Source organism: Gobius niger (genome assembly GCF_951799975.1).
Source record: "Gobius niger genome assembly, chromosome: 9".
NCBI lineage: Eukaryota > Metazoa > Chordata > Actinopteri > Gobiiformes > Gobiidae > Gobius > Gobius niger.
In genome coordinates, this window is record NC_136860.1 from 3,985,353 (window position 1) to 3,998,099 (window position 12,747).

General features: G+C 42.9%; 1 protein-coding gene across 13 annotated transcripts in view; it reads right to left on the minus strand.

Moving 5' to 3' along the window:
* tns1b (tensin 1b) overlaps window positions 1-12,747 on the minus strand; it is a 256,725-nt gene that overhangs the window by 86,397 nt on the left and 157,581 nt on the right. The window lies entirely within an intron of this gene.

Below are 12,747 nucleotides of genomic sequence, written 5' to 3' on the forward strand. Positions count from 1 at the left end.
GAAAAAGTTCCTCAAAAAGTGCCCCAGTCCCCGCCTGTCTCAAAGCAATCAAATGGTGCAAAGAAAAGCACAAAAAGTTCTGTGGTGAGAAAATGCCTTCCGCTGCCGCTAATTAATTCTCCATAGTATTTGTCAAAGTAGAGACTATTCTTCCACAGGTTCCCTCTCACAGTATTACAATTTCTACAAAACTCATACAGTAAGTTCACGCCTAGTTCAGTAAGATTCAACAATAGAGGCCGGGCACGAGAGAAAAACAACAAAACAGGTGCTTTACGATTACTAGAGCTGCAACAATTGGGCATAATTATATGAATATATGAAATTATGCAACAAACTCCATGGGATTGGTCTGTTTCCGTAGGCCGTAGAAGAACTGAATTAAACTGGATTAATCAAAACTGTGAGAATGAACAATTAACAATGGTGTTCCGAGAGGATAGATGAAGATAGGCAGCAGTCTGGATGTCTTATACAGAAGATGTTTATTTACCATCGGTGCGGGACCCGAGACATTGCGCTCGTCCCACCATTCAAGTCTGTCTGAGCTTCCACAGAAAAGGGATAAATACCCTCTCAAAGTGTCATACTGATATGCAAACAAACATTCAGTGGTTGAGAGTCTGAGCACCACAGTCCAGGCTATGCCAGGGAGAGTACCATGTACAGCTGGACCCAGTGTCAGAAATAGCGATTTAATGTTTTCCTCTAACACTGTCTGTTTTCACGAGGGAACAATGGTTTAACACAATTAGAGTGCATATGACAGGTTTGAATCCTTTTCTAAGCTTGCATATTGAAAGATTGAAAGCAACGTGTTCATAACTCAATCATTTAGTTCAAAAGAGAAAACCATAAATGTGGCTTAACACTTGTTTCGTCGAGGCTGTAATCCAATTTACTCGTGTAGAAATGTGGAAAGTCTTTGAGGAGCTGCTCGGAAAAGGCTGGTTCAGGTTTCAGGCTAAATGATGCAAACATAGTGTGAAGGTACATGGGGTTGATTTGTGAGTTGGCTTTTCAGCCCAGAGGAGACCCCAGATGCCCCGGAGCGCCCACGTGACCCGGGGCAGGAAGTGCAGTTACGATGATGGAGTGTGTTTAGATCTGCCTCCTCCAGGCTCGGGCCAAAGTTCAGGAGGTCACGATGACTCCAGCGCTCGCACTCAACCGAGAACAGCGCCTTTTTCTCCAGATCTCTCGCACTAAAGACTCGTCGTGGCCGAAGAGGAGCCTCGGACTAATCGTACATTCACTCAACTATGCCACACTTCTTTTTTCCAATCTGACGCAAAGACACAGTGTTTGATGTCTCTCTCTTTCACCTGCAGTGTCTCGCCTTCATTCAGCCACTCCGTCTGTGAAATCTCCCGTGCGGACCAGTCTATCTTTCTAGGTTTAAAGTAAATGTTTGTTTTTCCAAGTGGCTCCAAACCGTTCCCTGGAAATCACCCCCAAACCAACACTAAATATGGAAGAGGAATGTGGAACTGGAGGATGCTGGGAGTTTGGTTCTCTGGATTTAAATATTTAGCCCAATTGTTTGCAGCGAAACTGATGAGAAATGTTGTGCACCTTAGACTTGGTAATCTTCACTGATTGTCCCGGTAAACAACGATGTGGGGCCTGTAGTTTGCATCAGAAGATAAGCTAAGATGCTGTCACTGTGTTTAGGTAACTCTAGTAACGATTGAAAGAAGGCTACAAGGACAAGTCATAATTGAAATAACGATTATTCAAACGATTATTTGCTACCTTTAAAAAAAAGCCTTTATTTTATTTATCGATTTATTCATAAAAAAAAACTATGCTGAATATTTTCTGTTTTCTGAACAGTCATAAAAGTACAAATGATTTCAAGTTTGCCTCGATTAAGGAGAGGTCTCTGTTTCACACCTGCCCCCTGCTGGCCAGCCCTCACACCTGCGCAAGTAAACTGAGCAGCGCGGCCTGATGACATCATCACACAGCGCCGTTTGTTTTCATGTCAGGTAAAAGCATGAGCCATGGCACGTGAAATGCGAAGGGAAAATAATCCCAGCGCCATGAAATAATGCAAGCTTTGCTGATTTTTTTATTATGCTAATTTTGTAATCGTTTAGTGTAATAATTTAAATTGTAATCGAATTTCAATTAATTGCACACACCTAGCTAAAGCATTGAGAATGACCACTGTTCCACCTGAGCCGACTATCCAGCGCTAACCTTAGTAAAAGCAGGGAGTTAGATAATACCAGACATCCGCCTATCTGGTATCGGATGGACAAATGTCCACACAGTTGCGCCTCTGCTTCCATAACAAAGAGTATGTGGATGGTGCCACAGAAAAAGCATGACACATGGCAGCATGACACACAATGAAGACAAAAAAAATAATGAAGCCAAGAGCTGCCGGTGAACACTGTGGACAAGTGTGGAGTGAATTAAATCATTCAGACGAGCCAAGCCAAAAACTAGAGGAAAGAAGCAGCTAAAAGACGACTGAGGAAGCAACATGCGGGACATTAAAGGGCCTATACCTGATGTTTTCATTTCAAACAATGAAGGGAAGGGAATCTTATTTGTATTGCACTTTTCATATGACACAAGTCACACCCAAAGCGCTTCACACATGAAAGGGAGGGGGGTTCATTCACTCCAGGCTGATGGTGGTAAGCTACATTTGTAGCCACAGTTTTCACTGGGGCAGACTGACAGAAGCGAGGCTGCTCACATCTGCGCCAACGGTCCTTCCGACCACCACCAACCACTAAAGAAGGAAGAGGAAGCCGCTAATTGAAATGTTGGTGGGGGCACAAACTCATTCCTAATCTTCCTAACATATTTGTAGCATCCCAATTCTTAACAGGGACATGTTTATAGGCACGTTTCACTACTGCAGGGTCACTTTCACAAGAATGATGATACAAATGCTTTATAATTAGATCTACAGTGTTTTCCCCACAAATGTCTGACAATACACTTAAGGAACACAAAACTAATTACATTCCATAACTAGAAAATAAATCAGACGTAGCTTCTTTAAGGTGGGGGTCTTGCAAGTCAGTCAATTTTTGTCAAACTGAGTCAAAAGCTAAAACAAAGACTTCAAACAAACAAGAATAAACCAGATTTTCAATGTTATCGCACCTAAAATGTTTACAAACATATCTACATTTGACCGTGGGGGGTCCTGAGTTGTTGTTTTGGTCCTGAAAAGTTTAAGAAACACTGACACAAGTAGATAAATGAGAACAAGCCATTCCTCAACAACTGGAGGCTGCATTAGTCCCTTTAAGTTTATTCCCAATCTCGTTATAGCCACATAAACACCAAAATAATCATCTTAAGAACGACAACGGTCCAAACTGGTTTTAAATGTGTCGCTTCTGAACAGTTGTGTTGCCCTTCTGCATCCAAATAAGTCCTTCCTCGGACTCGCTCTTCCTGGAATCCCACTCCCCTCCGCAGGGACCTCGCTCATTTATTGTTTACATTAGAAAGAAAGAAATTAAGATGACGGTCCAGGCCTGAGCTCTTATGACACAGCGCTGGATTCCCCCGCTCACTGTCCCAGAGCGTCAGAGGCTAAAAATAGGGCTTATGTTTTCATGCAGAGCTCGACACGTCCACCGTGTCCAATGCAAACAATGTTACAACAGTGTTCGCTGGTCCGAGGCGCACACTTCCACATGATACGCTTCATAAATCAACAGGACGAGACAACTCCAGATAGATGGACATATCTGTAGAAATCAGTGGTTCCCAAAGTCCTGGTTTGTGCAAGTTTAGCTCTAAATGAAGCATTAGCCCATAGAGGAGGTGCTCTCTTGTCAAAACAGAAAAGTTTCTGTTTTGAGTTATCTTCCATGGCTGAAGGCTCACATTTGTATTCCCTGGATTGTGTTGCAGACTGCGGAACTGTCCTCCACATTTTTAAAGCCCTTAATCCATCAATGGACCCGTTCTGTGCATTCATCACACTGCCATGGATTTGCTAGCATGCTGTTGGCTGAAGGAGAAAGCTTGTTTTCACTCTTTTACACTGTGTTATTTCCACTGCTGCCTGCAGAGGGCGCTTCAGGACAATTTAAAATCCTGACCAGCCCAGTCACTGACTCCTTATGTGTTTGTTTTCTTTCCAAAGACATGTACAATGTGAAATAGTCAATGCTGTGGTGCCTAAAAGCCTCGATTATTCACCAACCTGTGTGTCCACTTTAAAGCTGGCAAAGAACAAGCAACAGTAGCAGAAGTTGCAGAAGTTATGGCTCTTTGTAATAATAGTATAGTAGTAGTAGTCAGAGGTGGGTAAGTCACTAAATGCAAGTCCCAAGCAAGTCAAGCCAAGTCGAGTCTTTCTTTAGCCAGCAAATGTCACCATTAGGCCTAATTCTTCTTTTCAAAATGTGTTTAATCTACTTGAAAATATAAAGATTTAGCGATTTAGAAAATTGAGGCTAAAATAAATTTTTTCAAAATCAAATGGATTTGGAATCCAAGTGTAATTAATATTAAATCGCCATAAAATGTAATATATATATATGTTTTAAATCAAGCCTATGTACAAAATTAGTGGGACAGCATTTTAAGGAGGTTGCCCGGGGGGGCCTACTTAAAAAAAATTGAAACAGAGTCTTTTAAACATGAGCTGCTTTTCCCTGTTGTCTGAAAGATAAATATAAAGTATTTTTATTATATAAAAATGTATAGTTTTTATTTGTGTTAGTTTCTGGCAGGTTTTCTGTCAGTGGTTCCCCTGTAATGCCCCAGCCCTTGTATACTCAGATTCGCTCCTGAGCAAAGTAGATTCTGCACAGTCCGTGTGCGCCCGCCTGAAGCCAATAAAGCATGTGGCTTATTACCAAATGTAAACATAGATGTGCCGCTTTTACACAAAGAATCCTGATCTTTCAACAGTTTCACTCAAATAAATAATAACTATAAAGTCACAGCAAGTCATTGGCCTCAAGTCCAAGTTAAGTCTCAAGTCACAAACGGCAAGTCCGAAGTCAAGTCAAGACTTATTGGAGCTGGAAATTTGCAATTCGAGTCTCTGTGCTGACTCTAGTCTCCCACCTCTGGTAGTGGCTGTTGTACATGTTTGGACAACCACAGCAGAGAGGGACATTGGTGGTTGTTGTGGCGTTGCATACATTTTTCACCAAGATCTAATATTGATGATGGGAGAGTGTGGCCACTGCGCAAAGCCTTCTCCAGCACATCCCAAAGACTCTCAGTGGGGTTAAGCTCTGGACTTTGGTGGCCAATCCATGCCTGAAAATGATGTCTTTTTCTCCCCAAATCTGGCATTGTCATCATGGAATACACCCGTGTCATCAGGGAAGAAGAAATCCCTGCATATTTCACTACGTTTCATGTAGTTGTAGTCTGAATTACATTTGTGTGAGAGCAGGAGAGTGGTTCATCAGTTTGACTTTTACACTGGATTCCCTCTACTTCTCTTTATGATGTTCCCAAAACAGTGACGAGGAAGTCGGGGCTGATGTTTCCCATTAATTATTGCAAAAGAAAAGATATTCTGCTCCTAATCTTTTCACAAGCTCGAGCTCATGTCCATAAAAAGACATGAATAGAACTGTTTCCTAAAGCGGTCATTGAAAGTCTGCCACATCTTTGTTGATATTAGCGTCTAACTCTCGACTTTTAGGTAGGTTTTTTTTCATGTGTCTCAGACTGACGGACTGAGGCCCAGGGCTGTGAACTATTACCACTAATGACCACGGCGCTGGTCCTTTGCTCTTTGAAAGGGCAGCGCAAACATGTAGAGGTGCCTGAATACATTTTAGATCTACTCGACTAAATTTACGACTAAATCCCTAAAGTTGACTTCAACTTCATAAAATCTCAAGTTCGTTTTATCGAGGCAGGAAGATATCGCAATAAACGATATTACTGACGACCTTTTTAGGCCTCAGAAACTAAAGCTGAAAAATGACACTTTGTTTTTTGTTTTTTTTAATTGTATTTTTTTATTTATTGTGCTGTGTGAATGTGAGCAGCCGACAATAATGAATTTCCTTCGGGATCAATAAAGATTCCATCCATCCATCCATCCATCCATCCATCCATCCACCCACCCATCTCAAAAAAGTGACAAAAACTCAACAAGAAAAGTGGCAAAAATGTGACAAAAACGCAATAAAAACAGCAACAAGAGCAACAACAAAAAAGTGGAGAAAACAACATGAAAAAAACATGATAGCATGGCGACACAAGGAAAAAGATCTGTTCAGATCAGTTCTGTGGGTTTTAGTTTAGTTTATTGGTTTATTTGGTAGGGACAGTGCAAGTTAATGAACCAGCCACACCGACATCCGTCGTCCCCATGCGCACTCTCAAACACACTCTCATTCATCTTGGCCTATTGTATATGCTTTTAGTGGTATGTCCCTGGTGGGAATCGAACCCGGACCTTCGGTGAAGCACAAGCACTAACCGCTGTGCCACCATGCCGCCCAGGTCTCAGGCATTACACTGACCTATGGGCTGTGAGGTCTCCAGTCCAGAAGCTTTTAGATTTGGGTAAAGCCGAACTGGAGAAAATACACTTGCTAAAGGCGGGTGGTAAGAGGTTACCTGCAATAAACATGGAATACAATGAAACACAACTTTGGGTAAAAAATACTACTTTAGAAAAATGGGGGAAAATGCGAATACATGTACGGACAATCAATACTGAACCCAAAAGTGTCGCCAGCCCTCCTTAAACTAAATGACATGTCCACGACTCAAGCTAAAATCAGCTCCTCTGATGAGATGATCAAAGTTCATCTGATCTTATTTCACGATAAGATCAGATTCATGTGTTGCAAAACTCCCCAAGGCGCGAATCATCGTCTGATAAACAACTTCCTATTTTAGCCGCGGACCGTCCAGGCACTTAAGTCTGGTCCAACCTAAAGGCAGTGAAAGAGCATTTGCAGAGAGTGTGTGTTTGAGGGGGTTGGGGAGGGGGGGGAGGGGGGTCTCCAGATGAAAAACATCTGTGGGGTCGCCTTTACAAGCAGCTCGTACAAATTAAGCATCGGGGAAACATGAGGAAAGCGGGAGGAAGCACATGGGGGGGCGGGTAGACGCGTCCCGAATGAAGCCAACCCGGCCAAAGCTAATCTGACAAAGAAGCTCAATCCAACAATCCAACGATCCTGCCGAGGTTCAGGTTTGGGGGGGTTCAGGTCCTCTTACCTTCCTGAAGAGGTGGCCCGTGCTCCATCGCCAAGCCCCTCGCAGGGAGCTGAGGCGCCTCCGCAGAGAGCCCCCGCGGCGCTCCATGGCGGCCGGAGGAGTCCGCGCTCTCGGGTCTTCGGGTCGTCGGACTTCGCGCTCTCTCTAGGACTTCGCGCTCTCTCTAGGACTTCGCTACATCCGATTTCCCCCCCACGTTTCACGGTCTCCGGACTCTCCCTCGGACCTCTCTCCCTGTGGCGTTGAGCCGGCGCAGGGGAGGGAAAAGAAAACTCCCGGCTCTATTCTGGGCAGCAGCGCCGAGCGAACACACATCACGTTATCTGTCTCTCTCTCTCCTCTCTGGTCCCTCCTCCTGCTCCAGCTTCGTCTGATTTGTCGCGAACTTCAAGCTTTTAGTGACACTTCAAACACACGAGGACAGGTTTTCTGTTTCCTTTCAACACTGTAGGAAAGTTTGAATTCTCCAAACTCGTTGCAAACTTTCCTCACACATTTCTAACATCTCAGTTCCAGTCCAGTCTCTCCCATCTGGACTAAAACTGTAAACTAATATCAACATCTTCAGCAGAGAGCTCAAACAGTGGCTGAAATCAGACCTGAGTTGTTCCCATGTGTAAAATGTCGTGGACAGACAAAAAACGTCACTGTACGATGAAAAAATAAAAATAAAACGTTGATTGATCATTTTCAAGCAAATCAACAGGAAAAAGGGCGAGAGTTTTCTACATTTGATCCCAAAAAGTCTATCAAGTCTTTCAACAATCCCTGCAGAATCAGATTAATCCTTTTTACTCTGGCGTTTGGTCACATTTGAGCCCCGTCCACTCTGAGTCTCTGTGATCTGATTGGCTTCAGAGTTACACTGTAGGTCAGCCACCGTGAGTCACAGTAACATGACGCTAAATAGTGAACTCTTTATTTTCATTCTCAGTCACAGACTGGGAAGTGAAGAAGGAAGTCATGGAGATTCTGCTTTAGAACATTACACTTCTGCTGGATGTAACCATAAAATATTGAAATCCAAGTATTCCTTCATAATAAGTGTGAAAAATCCTGCATATAATTAAAATATTAGTCAATTATTAATGACTCTCATTCTACAAAAACAAACCCTTGTCATGTGTATCTGCTGTAGGTCATGTTTGTCCCAGTTCCTCTGAGTCGTGGTGCAGCAGGACTGATGTGGACAGATGTTACAGAAGAAGCTCATGAGGTTCATTTCCTCAACATTATTCAACATTATTTAGAATTTTCATTTCATTTTTCACATTTACCACATACTTTCAGAATCGACCTCTAGCAGCAGAAGTAGAATCTCCATGACTTCCTTCTTCACTTCTCAATCTGTGACTGAAGAGCAATGAGGCCTCAGCCTTTTTACTGGAAACAAAGAGCTCACCGTTTAGCGTCATGTTACTGTCACTCATGGTGTAACTCTGAAGAAAGTCAGTTCACATTTACACTGAGAAGGTAGGGAGGGCGCCCCCTTGTGTCCCTTTGTGTTCAAATACCGGGACCATAACTGGAGCCACATATGGCCCTTTAGAATAGAAAGGGTTAAAATCATAAAACATTAACATTAGACAAAAATTATAAGCGTTGGTGTAGCATAAACCAGAGCTATTTCTACTCTGAACTTCAGTTTGAACTTGCAAAAGAACAAAGCTGCAGTGATGGCAGCGGAGTGTGGCCGACTCATGCAGTCACAAGACCGGCAAACTGCCCCGGGGCGGAGAGGCAAAGTACACACTGACTGACTGTAGAGTGAAAGACGGATGTTTCGGAGCAGACGAATGTGACAAACTTTGAACGTATTTTTCCCCAAAACTTGACATGTACTTTCTAACACGGTATGGAGGGTTTTTGCACATGTTTCCGATGATAATGAGTTCAGGACACGCCTTATACTGTATTTCTTCACTGTTCTGCCGTTCTGTGAGAAGAAAATGGAAAATGGCTCAAAAAGAAAAGCCTGTGTTTAATTGACTAAAGCCCCAGATAAACCTTGTCCTCGGATGCCATTTTCTACACAGCCTCACACGACTTCACGTTCAAGTCAGATTCATCCCAAAAATACAGCTTTGTAACAGACTTCCATCCAAAAACTACACTTGGAATCACCACAGACAAAAACAGTGGTTCCTTCAGGGCCCTGGGATGTTTCTTTAGACACCGGGGTCCATCCTGCTGATACCCACGCCGTGTGTTTGCTTCTGTCTTGGTGCAGTCTGGGTTTAGTCTTAGTTTAGTCTTTTGTTTCTGTTACTGTTTCTGTTACTGCTTGTACTAAGTAGGGCTGGGTCGGTACTACTGGTATGGAAAGAATAAAAGTCTTTTCACAGGAGTCAGGTCATAGAGCTGGTGAGGTCATCAGCCTTGTTTAAAGCAGGGCCGCTGCTCGCCGTTTCGGTGCCCTGAGCAAAAATGTTTAGCGATGTAAAAAACAAGTGGGGTGAGGGGGATACAGTCTATTAAACACACTCTCTCTCTACAGAAACAGAGGCAGGCCCGTCGACAGGGAGGGGGCAACAGGACCGGGGGGGCCCATCAACTTTAACAACACTCAGTGCACCTGCACATCTGGAAATACACTCACGCCGTTGCTCTATGTTAAATTGTTGTTGTCATTATTATAGCTTAAATGCAATCTTCTTACGCCTGCCCTTATAGTCTTATAGCCTTATAGTTTAAAGTCTTTATAGTTTATTATTTATCTAAAGGTATATGTTAAATGCTTACTACAGAAGTGTGTTTTCCTGCGTGAAACCAGTGAATTTTTCCAGGCTAACTTTTCCAGTGCGACTGATGATGCCCTGGCTGTAAGCATGCACAGCGCCCCCTGCTGACCATTACGTTTCCTGAGCCAACTCGCCTTCAGAGCGTGTTTTAAGACAGAAGGATGTAGCGTGGATTTACCTAACTCATAATGCATTGAACAGAACACTAATGACCGTGCGTCTTCTTTCCCTCTGGTCCAATGTGTGTGTGTTGGGATAATGTTGCTAGTTGTCATTGTGTTGCTGTTGCTGTAGAAGTCGGCTCTATGGGAAGTGGATTAATGCAAGAGACATTTATTTATATATCACCTGTTTGCAAACCTATTTTTTTTTCTTTGATGCCACATTTTTCTTGCTTTTTGCGTTTTCTCCCCCCTTGTGCTTTACGGGGGGAGCGGGTATGGCTTATGTAAATGAGATGTAAATGAGCCCTATTGCCACTCGAGCAGCAGCAGCAGAGAGGGGAAAACTCAGCAAACTTTAGAGGCCGATTTCTGTGGTTAGAAATATTCTAGGTCCTTAATTTCAAATTGCTCTCACTTCTCCAAATATTATCAGATTTCCATGTGTTACACATTGTTGGAAAGCTTGGAGATTATACTTTAACAATCTGTGAAATGCTCAAAATGCCCCTGAACTGACTTGTGTCCCTGGTTCCTGTGACTAGGTACATATATTTTATGTTTCATGTTGCACGATCGACCAAAAAATATCCTAGTTGTTCCTTGTTGTTCATAACCATAAAACCAATTCTGATTCTGATTCTGAAGGACCCACTTTATATTTTCCCCTTTTCTATTTGAGTAATATACTTTTTAATTTCATTGTTGCTTTGACATGTGTTTTCATGCGTGAGATCATCTCATGATGATTTATTTTTGTCCATTTAAATTTTTTCCTTTCTTGCACACTTCCACTTCAAACAAATGTTACGGCTCCGCATCCCTGTTCACCTCCACCTGAACCAAGCACATTTTCCCCAGTTCAGCTTTATCCAAATCTAAAAGCTTCTTGACTGGAGTTTACAGTCTGTAAACCAGCAGTGTAACGCCTCATTTGAAAGCTAAGGCCTACAAAACTAATCTTGACTTTTTTGTCCCGTTGTCGCCTCATATTTGTTACATTTTTGAAGCGTTTTTGTGGTGTTTTCGTCTCATTATCGTCTGTTTTTTATAGTATTTTTGTCTGTTTTTCATCTTTTTTTTTTGTTTTTGTTTCTTTTCTCGCTCGTTATCATCGCTGTTTTGCATCTTTGTTCAAGAAGCTTTTAGATTTGGGTAAAGCCGAACTGGAGAAGTCAGAGGTGAAACTGCCCTGAACAGAAGAGAATCAGCATGTCCTCGTCTAATCCTAGTTTGGCCTGGTCCAGTCCTGCGTAAGTCTTTGTCCTGGTTTGGCCTTGGTCTGAAACACTCGGCTCTAAAAGAACCATATACACATCATTAAATCACACAAAACCAGGGCTAATAATATCTTAATTCCAGTCCATGTTTTGGCCGTACACAAAGTCCCGGCGTGGCGTGTCTCTCCAAACTGTACAAAAACACAACCGTGGCCAACAACAGCAGCCACACTGAATTCTTTCTCAAATCGGACGTTTATTTCGGTCTCGTGGACGCAGCGGTCGCCGGACTTTGGGTGGTTTCACAAGCTTCACTTTACTCCCAGACCGAAAACATGCTTCAGGAAGTCGTCCGGAGCTTCGAGGGAGTTTTTTAGGAGCGGAGAATGCGCCTGAGTAGGTTTCGAGGGACTGAAGAGGCGCGATAAACACCGGGTTGGAAGCTGACCGTCTGGAGCTGATTTGGAAACGCGAGAGGAGGCGGAGCACGGACACTTCCCCCTGACCAACTATCGAAGAATCAGCTTTTACACTAGTTTAGGAAATAAAACAGGTAAGAAACACATATTGGACAACTATAAGATGCTGAAAACACCTGAGGTTTTAAGCAGCATGTTTCATGTTTCTTTCATTGAGGTCGACTGGTCAGACTGTATATAACACACAGTATATTTCACGGAATAGAATTAATACAATTAGCCAAAGCAACAAAGTGTGCCTTCAGCACAAAGCCTCCTGGTGCAGTTCTTAAAGGAAGAGGCCACCATTTTTCCATACGGAGATAATGTTCTTACCTGAGCTTAGACGAGTTGATACGTACCTGTCTGGTCTTTGTGCCTGTGGAAGAGCTTGGTCACTTCTAACTTCACTCCCGTTTGGAGCTATAGGAATATAGTGGGAGAGGCTAAATGCTAACAACAGGCAGGTACGTATCAACTCGTCAAAGCTCAGGCAAGAACATTATCTCTGTATGAAAAAATGGTGGCCTGTTCCTTTAAATATTTGAAAGAATTCTGGCGGCTGATTTGTACTGAGTTTTTCTTTTACTTATTTGACCTTCACTTAACCAAGTAGAGAAACTCACTGAGATTTACAATGTCTTTTACAAGAGTGACTTGGCCAAGAGGCAGAAACACACAAGAATCCATAAACACTTCACAGATCAAAGATAAGACAAATACGAAGAACATCTTTGGTGAAACATCTGCAGCCACCAGGGCTTTGTACCTTCTCTTTATCTTTATTACGGATCCCCATTAGCAATGCTCCTTCTCCCTGGGGGCCTCTATTAATATGACTTCAAAAACCTGATGTGACCAGGGGACTATTCAGTTATTTTTACTGTAGATGTATTAGGAGAGCCCCTCCAGGAACCGCCACCTTAACGTGGTGGAGGGGTTTGAGCACCCGAACGATCCTGGAGCTCTGTTGTCGGGG